We start from the raw sequence: 25,353 nt of genomic DNA, 5'->3' as shown, positions 1-25,353 counted from the left end.
AGGGGGAGGCAATTTAGGTAAAAAGCTTGGTCTTCAGGGCTTTATGGAAGGTTGTGTGTGATTCGATCATCCTGAGTTGGGCAGGGAGGGTGTTCCAGTGACTTGCAGCCTAAGTAGGGAAACTGGAGCCACCGGCTCTGACTCTTCGTGTATGAGGAACAGTGAAGCGATTGGTCTGGCGGGTGTTTTTATGGAGATCCTCTGAGCTAAGTAGGTAGGTGCCAGTCCATGGATGCATTTGTGTGCAATGGCCAGTGTTTTGAAAATGATCCTTTCTTTGACGGGCAGCCAGTGGACCTGCCTTCTTACCCCAGAGATGTGCTCTCTGCGATCAATACACGTTGCGGCCCTCAATGGCGCTTTTTCCACTACTTTGCAGGATTTTATAAATGTCACCCTGTGTCCCCGCTGCCTCTCCAGCTGATCCCTTTCCCAATCCACGCAGTATAAGTCATTGAGGGTGTTAGGACGTCACTTTGCGCTTTGTTTCCATCCTCTGGGTGTTGGTCCTATCCTCTGCAGGTCACGAAATGCACATGTGTGCCCCTGCATCAGGTTTCCATCCACATCAGCAGAGCAGTGCAGGGGCTATTGGTCATTGCACGCCCTGTGCAGCTAGGGATAGCTCACTCGCTTAACCCCTTAGGTGCAGCAGTGTATCCAGCAGTGCGTCCATTGTACTATCTCCCCTTTAAATGTAAACACATCAACATTGATACCATTGGCAACAGGAAGCTAGCCAGCTTTGCTCCTACACTCCAATATGTATGTACCAGACATGGTTTACAACTTTACTTGTGCTCTCTCTGTAATTTTGGGGCTCACGAGAACCCAGTCTATCTACCGTGACCACTGTCTGCATGCATATGAACTAGGCGTGTAACTTCGGCTTCGAGTATCATTCAAGTAAGTATTCGGCTGAATGCTGCATAGTTGGTTTTCAATCGGAATACCTTTTATTAGTTGTCCATTATGATCATTGTAGTAATAATCTGTTCCTTTGGCAAACTATCCTGGGGAGAGGGGACGATACAGGAATAGGTCCTGTCTGTGAAATTACGCTTACAACACCCGTGAATTATCCATCCCAACCCTTTTCTTAGTGATTCCCTAATGTGATTTAGATAAAACCCCTAGACCCGACAGGGTTTTGTACCACCTATCTTGTTGTGTTTACCAATAAAGGTGTTTAACTACATTTCTGCCTTGTGTGTTCCATTGGTCTTTTGTCACAGTTGGGAAATAACTCCTAATATTTGAAAGAGAAACAATTTTATTTGTGGTGCAAACACTGTCAATGTCGCTTTGAATACATAGCAGACGTGATATAGAGTTACAAGCAAGGAACTTAAAAAAAAAGTACCCGCATATGTGTTTTTATTTCCATTTATGTTCCATTTGGGCCCTGTATACAGGCAGCAGATTGCACAAGTGCTTCAAGGCGCCAAAGTCGTCTGGTCATAGCCAGGATGTAAGAACCTGCAAAGACCATTGACATTTCATTAGAGTCAGCAAGTAAATACCTTCAAGGCACAAGAGAGTACATTGCAAAATTGCTAAGGAGACAGAGGGGGCAAGGTGAGAGGCTCAGCAGGGAAAGGAGTGATGAAGGGAGGGTTGGGTTGGAGTGCAAGTAAGTGCAATTTACTAAAGAGGTAAACGTGCTATGGGTCTGGAGGTTCATATCAAGTAAGTGCTATTGTGGTAAAAGGGAGATGAAAGGAAGATTGGATGAGTTGGTGGGAGAAGTGTTAGCCAAGATGGAAGGAGGGGTAGAAGGGAGGGGCGTCTGTGTCTACGTGCGTATATAGTTGAAAAAGCGGGTGTCTAGATGAAGGAGAGAGTAGATTCATGAGAGTGAAGTGGTAGGTTTCAGCAGGTGGTGTGTTAGGTTTTGTGATTAGTTGATAGTGACCCGTTGACAGTGAGCTGTCTTGAGTTCTTGAGTTGTGACACCAAACAGCTAGCTTGTCTCCAGCTTTATCCTACCTATTTAGCATCATAACTTGGATAGAGGGGGGCGTGGCTAACTGCCATGTGAAGAAGACATGCTCTGGGTGCGCTCCGATCGATGCGACCAACATAAGCTGTTTTTCCATATAATTCAGGAACCCCTGAAGCCGGCGAACCTCCTCATCAAACGCTGATATCTTCCAGCACCCGCAGGCTGCTTTCCGCGCCAGAGTGTGACTTCCCTGGACTGAACGGCTGCATGAAAAGACACCACTGATCTGAGCCAAAATGGCGGCTCCCTCTGCCTCAGATACGCGGCAGCCCATGCACTAGAAACGCACCTGGACCGCAACGCCGAGCCGGCTGAGCCAATCGGACACCCTCGCGCACATACTTAGACCCAACAGCACCTGCGGTCCTGCCCGACCTGTGCGGGAAGCCAGCTGAGGACACACGTGGCTGGGTGTGCAGCCGAGAGGAGGAGCTGCTGAGGCGCGGTGCCCTTCTGCCGCGAACAGAGCCCTCGGAGCTGCCGCAGGGAGGAAGAGCGGAAAGCCCCAGGCACTGCAATGCCTGCGAGGTGAGCGGGGGAGACAAGCCCTATAGCAGCAGGAACACCGGCTAGAGGCTTGAATATCACAAGCGCCGTGCCTGCACCCCCCCCATGCCCTGCAGATCACTGGGACCTCCTGGAGAGGGGCAATATGCCTTATGATACATCGGACAACCCCGATATATGGATTCCTGAAGGGCAGCCCTTGGAGACACAGTCGGGCCCCTCCACGTGAACGGCCCACCCCGCTGGACCTGGGTCGAATAGCCGGTTCCTCCACACCAATCTTCGCTGCAGCAGGAGCTCTGGGACTGCACCCGGACCGCGGCGCCGAGCAAGTCGACCTGTTCGGACGCTCTCCCGCACACACAGGGGCCCATCATACCTGCTGTTCGGTCCGACCCGAGCAGGGAGCCAGCAGAGGACACACGCAGCTGGGAGCGCAGACTGAAGGAGGAGCTGCCGAGACACTGCGCACGTCCTGCCACGGGCGGAGCCCCAGGAGCTGCGGCTGTAGCGAAGAGCGGAGAGCTCGGGCTTCGCTAAGCCCACGAGGTGAGCGGGGGGGAAAGCCCATTGACGGCAGGTGCACCAGGGGGTGCCGCAAGTACCGTGCCTGCAGTCCCCCCCCCCAAGCGTAGCATACTCACTGGGACCTCCAGGCGGTGCACAACATGCGCACAACCCCCACGAACAAACTGCATATCCAGGACCCTGAAAGGCAGCCCCGGGTGTCTCGGCCTGGCCCCTGCGCATAAGCGGCCCTGCCTGCGGGCCGGTACCTGACCGGACACAAGTGGGGCAACCTACCTCGAAGCACAGAGGGCCCACAGGGCACATCACAGGCCCATTCCAAGGAACCCCCCCCCACGCCTAGCATAAACACTGGGACCCCCAGGGGGGTGCTAAACCCACCGAATATACTGCGAACCTGAAATCCTGTGGAGCAGTCCCGGGTGACACGGCATGGCCCCTGCACGTGGGCAACCTACCCTGCAGGTCCGCCATTGGACCAGATACTGGTGAGGCGGTCTACCACGAGGCACGGAGGGCCCACAGCGCGTGCCACGAGCCAATACCACGGATCTCTCCCAAGCTCCCAACACGACCACGCTTACAGGACAAGCTGCACTAGGCAGCCCAACCATTAAACGCCTGCATCGGAGATCATACGGCCACCCCACCTCACCACACTCTGGCCACCCCAAGCCCACGCCAGAGATGACAGAGAGCCAACAGACTAACTGATATGTCCACTAAAGGGGCCAGGTCCAAGCAGCGCCAAACCACTATAGATACCTTCACGGCTGGGGGACCCACAGTTTCTGAAACCATGAACGGCGCAATCACAGAAGGGCAGCCTGACCCACCGGGGACGGCTACTGAACCTAGCAACACCCATATCCTCGCAGCCATTAAACTGTTCCAGACCACTATGGAGCACAAAATTGATGCGGTGGCCATAGACCTGGGCCTCCTATGCCAGGACGTCCGCTCCCTGGCCAACAGGACTGATACGCTAGAGGCACAGGTTCGCGAAAACACTGAAGCCAAAGCGGTGCTCCTCAAAGACACTGATGAGCTACAGCAAAGAGTGAAGAACTTGGAGGACAGGGCCGAGGAGGCGGAAGGGCGGAGGGCATTGAGGGATCCGACCCCACTGACTACATGGAGAACCTCCTACTACAGGAGATAGGCGCTGAGAAACTTTCCCAGGGCTTCACGATTGAGAGGGCCCATCGATCCCTCACTAAAAGACCCCCCCCTGGCACCCCACCCAGACCAATGATAGCGAAAGTTCTTAATTATAGGGACCGGGAGACCATCCTAGCCTACTCACGGTCAGCGGCCAGATCCATAAAGACTCTGCCAAAATATCCATCTACCCCGACTACACCTTCCAGGTCCAAATGAAGAGGGCACAATTCATACATACCAAAGCCAGATTGAAGACAGCCGGGCTGCGCTACATGCTCCTATATCCCTCCAGATTGAAAGTAATACGCAACAACAAAGCCCACCTATTAAGCCCGGGACTGGATGGACAGGGAACAGATCCCTGACATTGAAGTAAAGAGACAACAACCACGTTGACCCACACCACACGATGGCAACATTTGGGTCCAATGACCCACATGGACCCTTCCACGCAATGCTAAGCTCAACGCAGCTGGATGGATTCTTCACGGCGAGGCACCAGAGACGAACATTCTTCTACCCCCGGAAGGTTCCTTTTTTGGGTATACACATACCCGCCCGAGAGCGCACATGGCGACCAATGTACGGTCTAACGGAGCGGAAACGGGACAGTCACAACGAGGGAGAACTCGCTCAACCTGTTTTAAGTTTGGGGCGTTTAAAGTTATGGGGGGGAGGGGAAACGGGAGTTGGCAAGGAAGTTAGGTGCCGGAAAGGGAAACACCAAGACCACTAACGTCCTCTACACACAGCACAGAAACTACACGGGCCATATGCTTGGAGAGTTCAAGATCATGGTGGAGTGGGACTGGGGGTGTTGGCATTAAAGTCAGGAACTTCCACCAAAAAGCACCTAGACCACCGAAATACTCCACACGTCTCTTGCCACTAACAAGGCCCCGAGCCAGACCAGAAACGGACACTAGATCTCCAGACACCCATGGCTGACACGATAAAAATCATGACGTGGAACGTCAGAGGCATGAATAGCTATGTGAAACAACGTCGCATCCACGCATATTTGAAAATATGGAAAGCCGCGATAGCCATGCTCCAAGAAACGCACCTAACTGCAGATAAATTGAAGGCACTGGCCAAGACTTGGCGAGGGACCGTGATAGGTTCCTCCTACTCCTCTTATGCCAGGGGAGTCTTGATCTGGGTTGACCCAACCATCCCCTTCAGACTAATAAGCACAAAGACGGATGATGAGGGTAGGATGGCACTGGCGTGCGGCACCATTGAATGCAGAGAGATATGCCTAATTAGCACCTACGCACCGAACCATGACGCTACTGCTTTCTTCCATTCCCTGTACTCACGGCTCAGCTCTTACAGGGACAGCGTCATGATCTGGGGAGGCGATCACAATTGCACCCTGGACCCCCTAAAGGATAGATCACAAAATAAACATACCCGCCCATCCCCTCTGGCCAAAATTTTGTCCAAACTGACTCATCAGCTGTTACTCCGAGACTTGTGGAGAGAACTACACCCAGAACAACGCAAATTTTCCTTTTACTCCCCACCCCATGCTGTCCACACTAGGCTGGATTATCTGTTTATAAGTCAAGAACAACAAGCTATGTTTAGTGACGCCCTTTACCTGCCCAGGGTGCTGTCTGACCACTCCCTGCTTTTGGCCACCTGGGATGTATTTCCACCTAGACCCCCGGATCCACCTGGAGGCTTAAAGCCGAAGCCCTTCACGATACAGCTTTCCGGGAACACATAGGTGATAGTACTGAGGATTACTGAGAAAGAAATTTGAATAGAGTCAAATATATAGGCACTGCATGGGAGGCATACAAGGTGGTCATGAGGGGGGAAATGATTGCGTCCATAGGCGGAGCCCAAAGATCCATCATATCCTCTCTAGAACGCTCTGAGGGCGAGCTGGGAGAATTGGAAAGCAGGGCTGACTCAACCCCAGAACTCCTTCATAAAATAACCGACCTGAAGCAAATCTGTTTAACACACTGGGAATCCCTGGGGAAATTGAGTTACGCTAAACACACTGGCCCTCATTACGACCCTGGCGGAATTCGGAAAACGATGGCGGAAATGCAATACCGCCATCGAATAGCGCTCGGTGCGACTATGACCCGTCACCGCAAAGTACGAAGCCATTAGCGACACCGTAGTGAACGCCAACGCTAACTGCACCAAGCACGCGCGCGCGCGCCATGCCAAACCGTAAATACCACCATGGCGCAAGGGTACGCTAATTCCGACCCTAGCGGACATGTACCTAACGCCATCAAGCATGGCGGAATGTACCATTCCGCCATGGTGAGAAGTACGGCATCGCGAATCAACCGTAAACGGCCCCACTGAGTGCCTGTACACCGCTCCCTGCCCACAAAGTACAACTCCCCGTAGGTGCAATGAAGTCACAATGCAACCAGTGAAATGTACAAGTCACCCATGCATGCCAACGAACAAAAGAAACACAAGAGGGGCCAATGGGAGCTGCAGGGCACAGATGGCACGAATACAGAAGCCAATCCAATGGACATGACCACAGTCCCCCCCCCCCCCGAAACGCACGCAAACACAGGCACCTGTGACCAGCAATATTCCGAAAATCACATCATTCCACCAGTCCACCTGGCTGACCGGCATCTGTTACACAAAACCCAATCCCCCGCCCCTGAGCATGACAACATTCAAACAGTCATATTGGCAGCCCCCATCCCTGACCTCACTGGGCTTCGTAGGCAAACGCGCCCAGTACAGTACCACGCAACTAAACTCCGAAGCTGGAACCCAATGCAGATCTCCTCCCAATACATCGCTCCCCAAATAGGAATATGCCACATCACTTGCAAAGAAGAACGCTACACGGGCCAAATCAGAATAGAAATTTAATGCACAACAAAATCACCAAGCCCATACAGCCATTAGGCCATGAACTCCAAAACACATTTCACCATTGTGGGCTGCATCCGCAAGAAATGACCAGCCACTACTTGTGTGACGCCCTGTTCCATCATGGTACACAGAGCCACATTCACGTACGAAAAGGCAACATGGAAGCGCACAGAACCGCAGGGCCGTCCCAATGGGGAGGCACTAGTCCAGCTGAAAGGCCGAAATGTTGCTCCGAGCCACCAGTACTGCGTAAGGGCATGTGGCCCATTGGCGATCGTCCCATAAGATCGTAATGCTGCTCCACTGATTAACACGAAGCAGCAGGTGTCGGGAGTAAAAGCCATCTGCAGGAGTGGCATACAGATGGCAGTGGCAAAAGGGGAGGAGATACCTGTCAACCAAAAGAAAAGAAAAAGAACAGAATGGCAATCAGAACTACATCCGAACAACTCACTTCAATGATCACACTAAATCCACAGCCATATGCATGCTAGCCCACTCCAAAGGATCATCACCACCCCAAAACCACTTGCGACTCATAACCATCTATATCGAGGTGTAAACACCATCACAAACGAGTGTACCTGTGCATGCGTCTGTCAAAACAGAATCCATCAGATGGGATTGGTAACGTGCATGGACACAAGTGTCTGAGGGCGCGTCGAGACAGGGAGGGCTCAACAAGGCCAGATAGACGATGGTCCCACTATGGCAGCCCTGCATCACATAGCGCAGGGGAGGCGGATAGATTCCAAGAAGCCCTGTACATGGCAAACTCTGTATCAAATCACCTGCCCATGCATCCATTCATCATTCCCTCATCCCGGGATTAAAACGCCTGAATATTTACTCACATAACATTAGAAATATCCATTGAGTCTGTGCGTTATGCAGCCTGCAAAATCCACAGTTCCCCAGCCCGTAATTCCAGTGTAGTGAAGTAACATGTATTTGGGAACGTCCGGCCTCATCGCCCACGTCGCTATTGCGCATCCCAAACCATTCATATCAATCATTGCATCCTCGCCATGGCCCCTGTCTCAAGGACATTGAACAATAGAACGTTATATTTGCAGTCAGACCTGTGGGCATTTCCTCGCCGCTAGCTGAAAACCGAAAGCGCCGCCCTTCGAATTCCTCATTTGCAACATCACGTCGAAGAGGCATCTGTGGCCGTTTGAAATCACTAATTAATCCATCTAGTGCGGCTGTGTGTGAAAATGGCAACTGCCTTCACCCACAAATGGGACGCCCCGCCCGTCGTTGCAACTCGGTACAGTGATGCATGAGGGCCCACCGTTACTCGAGTACTACGTTCCACTGACCCTTCACAAGTCTGTTCGCGACTGCACAGATAGTATGTGAAACAATGGGACCACAGCAGAATGAACACATCAACCAATGTTACACGGCCATCGGGTACAAATACATGATTGCAATAGCAAGATGCCATTCCTCGAATTGCAGCGTTGTGTGCGGGACGTGCTCGGCCAAAGGGGAGAGCAGTTTGCACAGGTGGAATGAATCACCACAGGTGGAGGCCATACAGCCTGAAAACACATAAATTGCACACCCAGTCTCCTCCACAACCACACCCACTCCGAAATGCTACCGGCAGGACTCGCGATGTTGACCCTGGGGGACCTGATAGCACTGCAAGTACTCCAACTCCAAGAAGAAGACGAACACCAACTACAACCGGCCGCACGCAGGAGACGCAGGAGGAGGAGGAGGGCAAGGCAGGGCCAGCAAGGGCCGCCAGCACAGCCACTACCACCACGCAGGCAGCCCGCAATCCCACGCCTCCGAGCACATCCGTTCAACCTCACTGATGAGCAGATCCACACCCTCTACCGTCTGGACCGGGACACCATAGCCGCCATTGTGGACATGACACAGGCTGACCTTGTCAGCATGATAGATAGCCCAACCGCCATCCCACCCCTACTGAAGGTGGTGTCTGTACTCCACTTCCTGGCCACAGGCACCTACCAGCACACAGTCGGACAGTTGCATGGCATTTCTCAGCCACTGTTCTCACGGACACTATTGCAAGTGCTCGATGCCCTCCTGCAGCACGCAGACGACTACATCTCTCTACCACGCTCGGAGCAGGAAATTACAAACACAAAAGTGGGATTCCATGCACTTGCCGGCATACCGGGTTGCATTGGTGCCATCGACTGCACCCATGTGGAATTGGTCGTCCCACATGCCATGGAGGCCCAGTACCGCAACCGTAAACAATTTCATTCCCTGAATGTACAAATGGTGTGTGACTCCAACAGGATCATTACTCATTGTTGTGCCAGATTCCCTGGATCAACCCATGATTCTATGGTCTTGAGGAACTCTACTATACCACGCTACATGGAGCGACACGCAGGGAACAGATCCTGACTACTCGGTGAGTCTCATTTCATGCATGATGATGTGGGGTATGTGATGCGGCAATGACCTGGCAGGAAGGGGGGGGGTGTGCGTACGTAGCAATGGCATTCCACATCATACGTTTCTCGTCCACATACAGGTGATGCTGGGTATCCACTGAAGAGATGGCTCCTCACACCAGTCCGGAACCCACGGGACCAGCATGAGGAGGACTACAACCATGCCCACTCACGTACCCGTGTAGTCATAGAACAGGCATTCGGCCTACTGAAGACTCGTTTCCGCTGCCTCAGCAGGTCTGGCGGGGCACTCCTGTACCGCCATGAGAAGGTTGCAAAGATAGTGATGGCATGTGTCATGCTCCACAACATGTGCGTACATAGAAATGTGCCCATGCCCCCTGACGCAGAACTGCAAGCACCTGATGATGGTCATGATGAGGGTGGGGATGTGGCAGCACCTCAAGGAGTCTGCGAGGCACCGGAGGGCCGTGACATTCGTCAGCATCTCATTGATGCATGCTTCTAGCACTCACGCCTGGTGGCTGATACATGGACACGGGACTCGTGGCACTGTGTGTGTCTGGGACATGCACAATATGGACTGTACGCCTATGATGGCCTAGTACACAAAGATCAATGTCCACACATCTCATTGGTTGATCGTGCACTGTTTATGGCATATGTGATATCATGTTGAACACCCTGTCGACCCGCCACCCAAGTGAGCCCAACACACCCCCTCCACCCTCCTACCTCCCCCCCGAACACCAGTGTCCAAAGATGCTCATTGTCAGTGGGCTGTCGCTATTGCAAGCCCCCTCTGCGGGTATCAGGGGCACCCCTGCCTGTGGAGCGCAGGTTCCTCCCAGATCTACGTTGGGGGCTGCCCTGGACGGAACTTGCCACGGATGATGTCTCTGCCTGCTCACGTCCATGCATGTCCCTAAGGGTTTGCGAGAGCTCAGTGAGCACACGGCGCACTGCGGCAAGTTCGGCACATACGTCTTTGGACGTCGCATGCAGTTCCCCCCTCAGGCTCTCGGTGCTTCTCTCCATTTGTGCCCTTAGTGTCTCTGTACCTCTCTCCATTTCTGCCCTAAGTGTCTCAGTTGATGTTTCTATGTCTGCCTTAGTGCCCCCACATTCATCGGCATGGTCCTTGAGGAGCGTGGCCAGTTGCTGCTGTTGCACGATTAACTCGTCGAGGGACTGTTGCCTCTGCTGGGCCATGGCCATTTGCGGGGGTGTCACAGAGGGGCTGTTGACCTCATGTTGCCTTGCCACAGGGCTTGTGGGGGATGGCCAGTCGTCGTCTTGTGGGTGCCCCTGCGTGGTATCCTCATGTTGTACGGGATGGGACAGACAGGGGGATTGGGACAGGTCATGGATGGATCTGACTTCGACATCCCCGTCTTCTGTGTCGGAGCATGCTGCCATCAATGGGGTGTCACCTATGGTGCTGCTGCCACCAGAGGCAGTGCCTTCTGTGGCATCCGTTGGGGGGACCTGTGGTGGTGTTGTTGTGGGCATGCTGGCTGCTGGGGTGCCTGTTGGAGTTCCCTCCTCTGTGCTGCCACCTGATTTGTGCTGCTGCCGTGTCTTGATGCGTGCAGCTGAGGTGGAGGGTCTTTGGCCGTTGGTCTTGGCCCTCTTTGCAGGTGTGCTGGTAGGGGTGTCCTGATGCTCGTCGTTTGGATCGGACCCTGTGGTGGAGTAAAGGAGGGCGAGGGTTATTAATGGGTCTGTGGGAATTGGAATGGCATTGTATCACATGCATTGGGGTGGTACCTGAGGGTGATTTGGGTCGGGGCCTTGGAGGTGCTTTCATTTGTGTGTGGAGTGAGGGTGCAGTTGTTTGGCAGCCTGCAGTTAGGGTGTGCCTGCTGCACGTGTAGTGCGTGTTTTAGGGGTTTTTAATTAATTATGTATTTATTGTGGGTTTTAACGTGCGCTATCAGGCCGATGTGTGTGGACGTTCTCCTGGACATGTGTTTCTGTTGCACTATGTGGACACATGGTACTTCACATGTATGGACTTTGTGGATTTGGCATTGTTTTATCTGGCCCACCTACCTGAATCTTCGGATGTCTGCACTCCTTTCTCCATCCCTCCGACTCCCTCTATGCTCTCCATTCCGATGGTGGAGGCACAGATTTCTTCCCAGGGGGTCAACTTGATGGGTGATTCAGGACCTCCCCCGGTGGCTGTGGCAATGTTGCGGTTGGCAGAGAGTATGCTGCGGACGCGTATCCGCAGGTCGTCCCATCGCTTTCTGCATTGCTGTGGGTTGCGGGGTGCGGTCCCCACCCCACTTACCCGCTGTGCCACCAGAGCCCATATGGCCTTCTTGTTTGCAAGTGCCGTCCTGGTCATTTGCGTGGAGAAGACGACGGCTGCATTCTCCTGGAGGGTCTCTGTTAGCACGGTGAGTTCCTCACGGGAGAAGTGGACCTGCCGCTTGCGGTCGCACGCTTTCTTCGCTACTTTTCCCATTTTTCTTGGTTTCGCTAGGGTGGATGACGGGTTGGGGTGTGTCTCAGGGTAGTGTTTTTGGTGGTTGTGTGGTTTTAGTGGTTTTATAGGTGTACGGCGGGATGTTTCCCGTTCCGGGCCCATGTTTTTACTTCCGTTTCCGTATATTTCCGGTCACCGTACTTTCCGGTAGGCGCACACTGCGGTGTCCGCTGTGATGGGTGGCGGTATTGCACCTAGGGCGCCGTACGGCGGCGGTGTGGGCCGTTTTGGGGTCATTTCCGCCATCGCGGACTTTGCACTTCCGCCATGGCGTGGTGCTCGTGCCCGATGGGTCGGAATGGGCCGCACTTTGCTCCTTCGTGCAATGGCGGAAACGCTATTTACGCTGTGGCGGTCCGGTCAGTCACTTTCCGCCAGGGTCGTAATGAGGGCCCCTGAAAGAACCCACGCCCTGGGAAACAAACCTGGAAAACTCCTAGCCTGGCTGTATAAAAGAGAGATCCCCCGTACACCCATTTGCCAAATCCTTAAGCCAGATGGCTCCACCGCACATACCCAAAAGGAAATCAACTCAGTCTTTTCAGATTTTTATCACAACCTGTACTCCGAGACCCCACCCGTAGTTGATACCGGTTTTGAAGATGTCTTGGACATCATTGAGCTGCCTAAACTGGACTCACAGATGGCCGAAACACTTGACGAGCCCATCACTCCCGATGAAGTAAAGGTGATCATTGGATCCCTTTCATCTGGAAAAGCCCCAGGTACTGATGGCCTCCCTGGGGAGTTTTATAAGACTTACGAGGAGACTCTTGCCCCACTGCTGGCCCAGGTGTTTAATGAGGCATATGAGCATGGCACGCTCCCTGACACCATGAGGGAAGCCGTAATCATCCCCCTCCTCAAGCCTGGCAAAGACGGAACGAACTGCGGTTCCTACAGGCCCCTCTCTATGTTAAACGTTGATAGCAAGATCCTAACCTCCCTCCTAGCGAACAGATTGCGTAGGGTAATACCACATTTAATCCACCAAGACCAAACGAGCTATGTGCCCAGGCGCTACATAACCGAGAACCTGCAGAGATTGCTCCACGTTATATACAGCACGGAATTGAGGCCTCAGAAATACGTGGTCGCGTCATTAGACGCCACCAAAGCCTTCGATTCAGCCCGATGGGAGTGGCTATTTGCCACCATGGTAAAAATGGGGATAGGACCAGGCTTTTTGAAATGGACCAAATTGGTTTACACCAACCCAACCGCCAGGGTGCGTACTAACAAGACATACTCTGATACGTAGTCCCTCCACAGAGGCACCCGCCAGGGATGCCCACTGTCCCCGATGCTATATGTCATCCCCACCAAACCCGTAGCCGCATACCTTAGACAGGAATACAGAGATGGGGGCATTTAGATTGACCTGGTGACCCACCTTGTCTCCATTTACGCTGACGACACATTATTATACTTACACAATCCCGAACACCTCCTACCCTACATTCTTGAAACTCTTGAAGGATTCTACAATCACACGGGAATCCGGATTAACAAAGACAAATCCTGCCTCTACCCGCTAGCTGCACTATACAGGGAAGATTTCAGATCCCTGCCCGTCCTAGATCTGCAATGGCAGGTGACCTCCTTTAAATACCTGGGAATCACCATACACCGAAACACATACACGGAGCACATCCTCGATACGGTTAGAGCTAAAGATGCCCTGGCAAAATCCATGGATTTCTGGGGGAAGCTTCCGCTCTCGATGGCCGGGAGGGCGGGCCTCCTCAAGATGGTAGCACTTCCCTGCCTATTACTCAATTTTACCAACGTCCCCTATAACATCCCCCCCTCCTTCTTTAGAGATATTAATAAATTATGCAGGCGGTTCCTCTGGCAGGGGGGCTGGCACAGGGTGGCGCTGGAGATACTCCAAAGACCCTACGAGAGGGGAGGATTGAAAGTCCCCAACTTTGAACTGTACTACCTCGCAAGCCAGCTAAGACACGTCATGCGATGGATGGCCGACGAGATCACTACTGACACCAGACTTCTCCAGCCGTCCCTGACCGGCCTCCTACTCAGAGACCTACTCTGGGCCAAGGAGGGAGCCCTAAGGCACTATCCATACCTAGACAAGCTCGGAACCCAGCTCTGGAAAAGGGCTTGCAGAACAGTGGGAGCCGTAGATCCATATTCCCCACAAATCCCCATAGCAGCAGTCATGGCCCATCGTCCATGGGGCCATCTAGAAACACGTGCACAATGGGAGCCCTGCGGTGTGGCTACCCTGGGAGACCTGGTTCAGGACCAAGAAATCCTAACATTCTCCAACCTCAGCGAGACACTGGAGCTACCAGCAGGCCAATTCCTACTCCACAGAGCAATAATGCAAGCTATGAAGGACAGATGGCCCGTGGCTGCCATCCTAGCAACGGACAACGAGGTCATAGAAACAATGTTAAACACTGCCGAAGGAGGCCATGAAACCTCACGACTCTATGAAGCCTTAATGTTAGGCACGACCAGGAGTAGAGGAAAGTGGGAAAACGAACTAGGCCTAGAATTCGAGGACAAAGAATGGGAGAAGGTAACCCTCTACCACAAGAAAATTTCCAGAAACGCCCGCTTACAACTTATCCAACTGTATATCACCAACAGGGCTTACCTTACTCCGGAAACAATATCAAATTTCAAGGGCGCTGCAACCCAGCTATGCCCCAAATGCAACGAGCCGAGGGCGGGAATGACTCATATGTTCTGGGGTTGCCCAGTGATGCGCACCTTTTTGTCACAGGTACGGGGAAGGGTGGCAAAAGCAGACATTGAACTGGAAGTACACGATCCTGCGGCCTGTATCCTGGGCAGATACAGGCGTAACCACAAAAACAAGCCGCTAAACAGACTCAGAGACTTCATTTATATCACTGCGAAAAGACGCATAGCCATGGGTTGGAAGAGTCCCAGAGGCCCGATCGAAGCTCAGTGGTGGGGTGACCTTACGAAGTGGATAGCTCCCGAGACCGGAGCATGGGAAACCGCAATCCACGAACAGAGGCTGGACTCCAGTGAGGGACTACACTGCTGGGTGTCGCTGACTGTACCATTGCTCCACCCTAGAGCGGCGGACGATTCCTCAGAGGGATCGGTCAGCCCTGGCCATTAAACCAGCATGATTAGGACTGCTAGTTGACCGTGGTCTTGGGGGAAGGGGTGAGAGGGAGGTGGGAAGGGGGAAATTGTGGATGTTTGTTACATACGCAGCATACGATAAAGTTTATGGTTTGTTAATTTGTTGAAAACCAATAAAGAAAGTTTAAAAAAAAAAAACACTTGGATAGAGATGCCTAGAGCTGTACTATGGGCAGTGCATACACTCACTCATTCACAAAGCTAGGCTAACTTAGACATACGAAATGTGCCAGCCCAAGCTGAAAGAGGCCATGTGGGACATTGTCTTACCACACATCTGCTCAGTCTGTGGGGAAAATGTCTCTGCTGGACTTTAACTAATGTGGCTCTGACTGATCACGATCAACCAGGTCCTGTAGTTAGGAAAGCTGGGTGGAATTACGAGCACTCACAAATGAGGGTGGGTTTGGATCTGTGGCTCCTCTGGAAGCAAAGACCTGGATTTAGCTGGCTGGAGGCGCTCGAGGGCTGCTTGGAGCTTTATGGGCATGGCTGGAGTGATGTGGAAGACGGGATCCCTCCTAGGAAGAGGCTGGACTCCTCTGTGCGTTATCTGCATATTATGCGTTGTTCAGCCCAATGTACCCAGGGCACAGTGAACTTTCCCTTCTAAATGATTGCAGCAGGGATGCCTTAAGTCACACGTGTGTAGCGTCAAATGACCAGAATGGAAGAGAGAGGAGGAAAGTAGTGGCGGCTACATCCTAATGAAAATGCTGAAATGCAATGGCATGACCTTTTGCAAATGTATGTCCCAGTGTCGACTCAGTGTTTTTGGCTGTGCTGTGTGCGAAGCAGCTGATTGAAAGGAAACCCTGTTCATTCATCATTTGCATACCTACTTTTTAGCATCGATCTCTTTTGATGGACTTAGTGCCACTTTACACGTAGTGGTGCTGGAACAATTTTCTGTGTGGAGGTGCAGGCCGTCGTGACCTTATGAAAATCTGTCCCTTGTCAACGTTCAAAGCGCAGGGGTTGTGAACAATCGTGGCGCTACCAAACTAGTGAGGCTATTAAATGAGCTAATGCCTGTGGTGGAAGCGCGGGAGAGGGTTTAACTTCAGACATTTATGGAACAAGGGATGTAAAGTTCCATATTAAAGGAAGTCTTCCCAAACATATGTATACAATGCGATTTGGGGCGCTTTCTCAGTTTTAGAGAGCACGCCCTGTATGGAAATTGCCCCTCTGTCCTGAGAGATCAAAAGACAAAGATTCACAACCGACTCACTTTTACTGTTTGAAAGCAGATTCTAAACGCTGTGGCTAAGTAATTAACAATGGTATTTTTTACATGGTGGAATTCACTAAATATTGCCATGTCCTGCAATAGCTGGGTTCTTTACTACGTTGCATCCTAAAACTCTTAGATTCACGTTGGAAACATTCATGCATAGCTTGAAACCTGTGAAATAGCCGTATTCTTGCTCATCTCAAACACTTAGCCACGGTGGAAGGACTTTCCAAAATACATATATTACTGCATAATCAGTACTATCCACCCGTAGTACTATTCAGTGTTAAAAACACAGCATAGAGAATATTGTACCAGGCGCAATATTGCAATTTTAAATGTAATATAGTGAATTCAGTAGAAATCATGGCCCAAAGACGTTCTATCCAAAAAAAAGTGCCCCTTGGAATACTGTGCCATGGAACAAGGCACATCTGACTACTAGGCCTGGCCATTTCCACAGATTCCTGCGCCTAGAACAGGGCCTCTGAATATTGTGCAGTAAAATAAAGCAATATTCATAGCCAGCTGCTTAAAGCTATTCTGGTCGTAGAACTTGCATGTGAATCACAGCAATACACCCTTGTTACCTGTAAGGAGTTAGGAAGGCTCACACAGAGCTCTGCTAATGAAGACACCCGTATTGTTTAACTCAAATATCTGTGGTAATCGTTCCCTGATTCACTCAGTGTTCTACTTTTAACAATAGACTCATGGACAGCTCTGTTCCTGATCATTTCCAAACATAGCCACAAGTCTAATTTGGATAATTAAAGATGTGTGTCATAGTTTGTAAGACTGGCTCAAGAGTGCTTTATATGTCTGATGAAAAGCTAGTGCAGTAAAGTACACGAATAAGGGCTCATTTTTCCATATTAGCATAGCATGTACGTGGTGTGAAATATGTAATTTTGCTTAATTGATGCACTGAATGTCTGTGGGAAGCACAGTGGCGGCAAAGGGAACCATGCATCATCACTTCTGGCTTTATATTTTAGGAGTATCAGCATGTGATGTCAAAAGGCATTTTATGGTGGATTGGTGATCCATCTAAGAGGGGAACCATATATATCTTCTTCTGTGCTCAGGGAAGGTCATTTAGACTCCATGCTCATTCAATAGTTGGTCTCCCGCCTGTGAATGAAAGGTAAGCATTGCTACTGTATTGCTGAAGTAAAGCAACCTTACTTAGAAGTCCAGGTAGTCCATTGAACCTGTAGCAACCCTGTGGGCAAGTTCTAGTTTCGCATTTAGAGTATCACTGTAGAGACTCTGCTTAGATGGGTCAGTTTGGTCCTATTAACCACGATCCCTGCATACAGTACAATACTGTCTTGTTGATTCAGTAGCATTCCCACTGAGCGGTGCAGGCCCTATCTCACTGACGGGATGCTGCCAAGTAGTGTATAGTCCACCGAAAGGTCTATCCGCATTTATAAAAATGCTGTGCAATCCTATTAAAAGTGTGAAAGCCCTCTGATGAGTACTCCTCTTCCATATAAATGTTAAGTCGCTTTGCAGAGTGTCATGAAAAAGTATAAGAAATGTAGGTGTTGATAGATTAATCTTATTGTTGTTTCAGCAATTTCAGGAGCAGGTCAGATGGAAGATCTACTTCTCCAAGCTTTTCAAAGAAGTCAACGCCATTACATAACAAAATCATGTAGAGGAAGAGAGATGGAAGACCTACTACTCCAAGCTTTTCAAAGAAGTCAACGCCATTACATATCCAATCCCTGCTAGATCAAAGAAGGGGTGGAGTCCTGAACCAGACATTGAAGACATATTAGAGAAAATAAAGAAACTCGATGAGTCCAGAGAGCCTGGTCCAGATGGACCAACTAACCAGATGCTTAAATCACACCCTGAGGAGTTGGCCAGGTTCATTAGAAAGGTATTTAAGAAAGTATTGCAACAACAGCAAATACCAAAATCCTGGAAATCAGCGACGATAGTTCCGATCTTTAAAAAAGGAAATAAAGAAGATCCAAGGAACTATCGTCCTATTTCTCTACTGGATGTCATAGGCAACATTTTTGCCACCTTCTTTTTGGACAAACTGCGACAATGGACGGCCGAATACAACTGGCTGGATCCCTTTCAGACAGGTTTTGTGAGGAGCGTAGGCACTCGGGCAAACATCTCATTGCTGAGCATGCAGAAGGGAAATGCATCAAACCAGGGAAATAAGCTCTTCATCGAGTCAATTGAAAGTTTCTGTGGCAGAAACTAAATGGCCGAAGACTGTCTGTCTAACATCATGGACCCACTAAAGGAGCTCCACAAAGAAACTTCCATCAGACTGTGTTTAACAAGAAAGGGCCGCTTATCATCAGAAATCCCGACCCATCAGGGAGTAAAACAGGGGTGCCCTTTAGCACCAGCAATTTACAACGTTTACATATCAAATATTGTAGACTTTGAATCCTTTCTCAGAACCTTTCCACCAACTGTGGGGAAAACCAAGGTCCTCAGACTTTTATATGCAGATGACATAATACTGTTGGAGCAAACAGAAATAGGTCTGCAAAGACAATTGGACAGACTCCAAAGGTAAGTCGAGCACAACCAACTGAAATCAATCAGGGCAAGACCAAGGTCATGGCTTTACACTGCTGTAAACAAAGAACTAACTTCATATGGAAGCTCGGCGCAGAAAAAATAGAGTCAATCAACACATATAAATATTTAGGAGTTCCATTCAACAACAACACCTCAGAGAAACCAGCTCAAGACGCGCTGATGGCAAAAGCAAACATTTTATCATCACAGGCCAGAAAAATTGACAATAATATGGAAAATTCTCAACATTGGCGCTAATAAACCTTTACAGAGGAAAAGTAGTTCCAACACCGATTTACGGTATGGAAGCAATACCGAAATTACCACCTACAATATGTGGAAGGTTTGTTCTGGCTAAGAACATTAAATCTATCAAAATCAACACCTATAACTCATATCCGTAGAGAATTGAGCCTTTCATCCTTGGCCATCTTGATAGAATGGAATCGCCTGGCACTCTTTAGAAAGATCTTAATGCCGAGATCCATCCTATCTTCAAGATCCTGTCTGATGAAGCCAAATTACACCAAAATAAGACACTGTCCACTGGATAAAGGACAGAAGAGTGATCTTATAAGATATATGCTGCCCGGAAGAAGTTTTGATTCATAATCCAACAAGAGCCAAGAAAAAACTCTTGGAAAAGTACTGGGCCACTACCTTGGAGACAGCATCAGCCAGCAGTCTCGCAAGAGATTTGCATGCAGGCAGCACAAAATTAAACCAGTTACGGAGCTACCTGGACAGCACCAGCACTTCCTGGAAAGACCATACAGGGAAAAATTCATGAGAATGAGGCTTAACCAGATAGAAAAGAATAAAATAAATGCAATTCGTGGGAAATTGGAAGGAAATGACTGCCGATTCTGTGACAACGGCAGTGTACCGGAGACTTTAAAACATTTACCAATAATGTGCAACGGCATAAGTGAAATAAGAAGAAGACACCTATGGCCATTAATGGGAAACTACAGGACGTTGGAAGAAGAAGACATTCAGAGAGCCATGATGAATGGTGAAAAAACCACATGGGTCATAGCCGCAGTCTCGATGATCAGAGATATCTTGTCACGACTGGGAAAACAGTGAAGCGAATGAGGCAGGGCATAGCCTAAAAACAAAAATAAAAATCTTTAAACAAGAGACTTGGGACGACCCAAACAAAAGTAAAGAATGAAGTTCACTGGGGGGCGCTGTTGAGCAGCCTGCAAAATGGCTGCCTAGTGTTTGAGCTCCGCGCCTGGCCGCCGATTATCCGCTCACATCTGCGGTTCTGTAGCGGATCCGGCATCCCTGCTTCGCTCCACATACTCCTGCTGCCGTGCCCCTCTCGCACACCGAATCCCGGAGGAAATCGGACATCGGGTGCCCTTGATCCGCCTTCGTGCCGTACTTGCGGCGGCGCGGCCCTGGGCCCTTCGGCATTTCCTGCTTGCACCGCGGCCCGGAAGGGTGCCGGCCGCCGTCTCCAGCGCCGCTGGCCCGTGCCTGGGTCCCGAACGCGGCACCTCTTCATCGCTGCCTGGTGCCCCTTCATCCTCGCCTGCCCGCCCTTCCCGCTGAGGATCGACGCTGCGGGCCGGGCGTGGTGCCGGCCCGCGGGGAGTGCTGCCGCGGCGGAGCCCTGCGCCCGCCGCCATCGCCGCTCCTGGAGGAGCCCCTTCCTCTGTGGTCGCGGCGGCCTGGCCTGGAGTTGGGGCGGCCGTGGGACGCGGCGAGCTGGAGGTGAGAATCGGGGGCTTTCGCCTGCATTCGGGAGGGCCTGCTGGGACCCAGACTCCCTGCGCATTGCCCGCTCTGCCAGCGGGCCTCACCTGCCTAGTGGCGTGCGGTCCTCCCTGCGGGGGCCCTCCTCCACCGCACTGCCTGGAGCCTTAACTCCCTCCTGGAATTGTCGCCCTCTACACTACGCCTCATCCTGCTGGGAGGGTGTCCTGCACCGCACCCGTCGGACCTCTTACGCCTCTGCCCCTCTCATTCTGCGTAACTGGGCAATCTCACCTTGAGCGGCATAGTTTCACTGACCGGACCACACTCACTGCCGTTGCAGCACCCCATCTACACATACGGGTGACCCCGTCCTCCAGACTACACCTCCCTGTCTTCCCAATCCCTGCTGGACTATAAGCTGTTTCCTCGTGCGGGGACACCATCGGGAACTGCACTGGGGCTCCCTCTGATAGGCCCCACACCAAGTATATAACTGGGCCCTCCTGGCTCGTGGGCTGGACTGATCCGGACCTGTTCGGCTACCTCCTTCGCGCCCATACCTGGCTAATCTTATCTCAACATCTCCCTCTCTGTCTCTCTGATCCGGGTCATGTCGAATCGCTCCAAGAGTGGCGCCAGGGGGGGGGGGCCATGGACAAATTTACAAAGGCGGTCCCCCGATCCGAGGTGGGCCACGCGTCAACTACGCCTGAGGAACCCGATGCCGACCCGAGTCCCGTGGCTGCAGCTCCTGATCTTACTGTCATGATGGAATCGATGGCCAAAAACTTCGCCTCTTTTCATGAAAAGCTTGACATCAATGCTAACGTGGCCTCACTCAAAACACGCGTCGATCAGGCTGGCTCCAGAATCACGGAGGCCGAAAACCGGATATCCACCAACGAGGACGAGATACACACACTACAGGACACTGTGGCTGCCTTATCGCGCGACATGAAAAATGTAAAGGCAAAATGCGATGACTTAGAATCCCGATCACGCAGAAACAACCTGCGCATTGTTGGGGTCCCAGAGACTGCCCTGAAGGGTCGAATGGAGGATGCGGTTGAACGTCTTCTCAAGGGCCTGCTTGGTGACCCGGACCTCTCCCCCTTCTTCACTGTCAAGCGGGCTCACCGGGCCCTGGCTCCGCGTCCCAGGCCTGGAGATAGCCCCAGGCCCATCATAGCCAAGATTCTCAATTATCGTGACAGAGACCTTATCCTCCGCCTGGCACGGGAGAGGGGGGAGTTGCGGTTGGAGGCCAATACTATTCGAATTTTCCCGGATTTCTCAATGGCTGTGCAACAGGAGAGGCGTCAATTCCTTGGCGTCAAGAAGATGCTCAGGGAGCGCAAAGTCCCATATGCCATTCTATTTCCTGCTAGACTCAAAATCACCCACATGGGCAAACTCTATTTCTTCACCATCCCTGAAGAGGCGGTAAAATTTATTGAGATGCAGATACCGCTTCAGGGCCCTGGAGATGCCATCGCTGATGAAAGATAATTGGGTGTCATGGAGTAGGGATATTGACTGCATTTGTTGATTCTGTAATTACATGTTATTACTGCTTACACTGCTCGGCTCATCCAGCCGCCCTGGCTCCTTGCGGCGCTCGCCTGAGGCGGGGGTCGGCCACGAACTGTTGGTACTGGCCACCCATCTCTCATACTGCCGGGAACTGTCCTTTACGCCGGCCTCCCTCAGTGGCTGGATGTCCTGGGGGGCGGCGACTGGCCCTGTTATTATCCGAACACTTTGTATGTCGTAGAGCTGGGCCCCGCTCAGTGCACGTTGTTTCGTGGTATGCCCAGGTGGCTGGTCATGATGGGACACTTTATCCTGCCACCTGCTGTAGGCCTTGCGCTTGCGTGTGAGCCAGATGTTTAATCTAGGGCCAGCTCCCCCCCTGGGATGGTCTATGTGTCTGCTGATTGCCCTGGCCACAGTGTTCAGGCACCCATCCTTCTGGGGACCTTTATGATGCTCTATGCGAAACCAATGTGACAATACTTTGCTGCCCTATTGTTATTCTTCCTCTTCTAATTTCACAATAGCAGATTTTTTGCCTTTTTGAGACTGGCCCAATGCCCCACTCTGGGACACAGGGGGTGGGTGCTGGGTGACTGTTGACACTTTGTAGTAGTTGCGGGAACCGCAGAGGCTCGTGCGCGATCCCCGGCTTCCCGCCTTGCGGGTCGGGATTTGCGTTATGAGTCCATTGCCACTGTTCGTTTTGCAACAGAGCCATTTGGCTCTAAGCGTGCTAGTGCGTGGCAACGGCGCACCCCATTGCGATTGCACTGTTTTCTGCTGTTTTGTTGGTATGTGTTGGCCCCCGTTGGGCCTTGGGGAAGTGTGGGCCAGGTAGGTCTTGGCCCATCTGCGCGCTCTCAGGGGTGGGTGATGTTTACACTGCTGATTCATGGTTGGTGGTGCGGGTGGGGGGTGGAAATGGGGTTGTTTCTCAAAAAGGCACACGAGGTTCCGCGAGGTGCATTCTGAGGTGGCACAAGCACACACGCTGTTTTTACTTGGGGAGCTCACATGGTCATTTGTGTTGGGATGTTCATTAAGGATGAAGATTGTAGATGGGGATGGCTACCACTGAAGTGTCTACTGTCATAATGTCCTGGAACGTCCGGGGGTTGAGCAACCACTCCAAGGCCCGCAAGATTATGGCGTATGCCAACAGGCATAACTGTAAAATCCTGCTTTTACAGGAGACACACTCCAATGGACTTATACCAAGGGCAGTTGCCCCGTCATGGGGCCCCGCCAGATTTTACACTTCCTATTCCACGCAATCAAGGGGTGTTCTCACGATTATTCACAAATCAATTAAGTTTGGGCTCCACAAAAGCTACATCGACCCCGAAGGCCGCTACGTTATACTGCACTGCACACTAGCTGCGAGGGAATATCTGCTCGTTAACACCTACTGTCCCAACGTGGACTCTCCGGAATTCTTTGACACAATAGCCACCATACTTCTGGGCTTTGTGGGGGTGCATATCATATGGGGAGGGGATCTGAATCTTATATTGGACACTGTTCTGGACAGAACGGCCACGGGCACCAGAGCACTGTCTCGCGCGGCGCGCAGGCTACGGAGCCATATGCAGTCGCTCAATATTTGTGACGCCTGGAGAACTCTCCATCCCCAGGAGCGGGAATATACCTACTATTCATCGGTGCACGACAGCTCGTCCAGGATAGATCTGTTCTTGGCCTCCAGCGAGGTAATGGGCGGGGTGGAGGGTGCGGGCATTCTGGCCCGCACGCTTTCTGATCACGCCCCAATCACACTGTCCCTAAGACTGGGCACTCCTGCTCCAACTGCCAGCACCTGGCGCTTCAAGTCCGAAGCCCTAAAAGACATCGTGTTCAAGTCCGAAATACTAGCTGACATCGGATCGTTCTTTGAACTTAACTCACTTCGAGACACGACTGCAGCGATCAGATGGGAGGCCTTCAAGGTATATATAAGGGGCATGTCCATCTCCCGGGAGTCCGGGGTCCTGAGGGCCATTAGGGCTGCTCTGGGGCACTCTGAGACCAAACTGAAACAACTTGAGCAGCTCAACACTACCGGCTCTGACCCCACCATTCTTGCCCGAATCTCTGATGAACTTAAGGTATATAACACACTGGCCACCTCCGAAGTCCGTTACTTCAGCCGCCCTCAGGCCGCCAGGAGGTATGGGGAGGGCGACAGGCCTGGGAAAACGCTTGCGACACTTGTAAGGGGGGAGGTGGGCCGAACACAGATCTCTTCTATCAAAGATCGAAACGGTCAGGCTCGATGGGCGGACCGGGAAATACTAGACATATTTACTACATTCTATAGTTCCCTTTACTCCAGGCCCGTAGAACACACTGAGCAACGTATGCGCGAACTCCTTGAGCAGATACCCACTACAGAAATCTCCCAACAGACCAGGGACCAGCTAGACTCCCCGATTACGCTAGACGAGATGGTGTCGTCCATCTCCGACTTGCCCAAAGGCAAAGCGCCCGGCCCGGATGGGTTAACCGCAGATTTTTACCAGGAGCACATAGCTATTCTGGCCCCTCGGTTGCTTGAGGTATGGAATGAGGCTCTCCAGGCCTCCATCCTCCCCCCCTCCATGCGTGAAGCGGTCATCACTGTGCTGCTCAAACCGGGTAAGCCTGAAGATGAGTGCGGGTCATACAGACCTCTCTCCCTCATGAATCTCGACACAAAGATCTTCGCTAAGATCATTGCCAATCGCTTTTTGCCAATCATGAAGCACCTGGTGCATGAGGACCAAGCAGGCTTCGTCCCGGGCAGATCCACCTCCCACAACATCAGGAGATTGTTCAATGTCATGTCCCGCATAGATCAGAACGCCCAGGCTGTGGCGGTTACGTTGGACGCCCAGAAAGCCTTTGACATGGTCTCCTGGAAATACATGTGGCTGGTCCTCGAGACAATGGGGGTTGGCCCAAACATGAGAGGGTTTATTAGACTATTGTACACCTCCCCCGTTGCGCGGGTTCGAGTTAACTCACTAACATCCGAGACCTTCACGTTATTTAGAGGCACCCGCCAGGGCTGCCCCTTCTCTCCAATTCTCTTCGCACTAGTGATAGAACCAATGGCGGACCATATCCGCTCTAGACACTCTCATAAGGGAATAAGATTGATAGAGGAGCCTGAAATCATATCCCTTTACGCGGA

This window comes from Ambystoma mexicanum, chromosome 1q, assembly GCF_040938575.1.
Source record: "Ambystoma mexicanum isolate Mex_15411 chromosome 1q, UKY_AmexF1_1, whole genome shotgun sequence".
Classification (NCBI taxonomy): Eukaryota; Metazoa; Chordata; class Amphibia; order Caudata; family Ambystomatidae; genus Ambystoma; species Ambystoma mexicanum.
Note: the sequence above shows the minus strand (reverse complement) of the source record.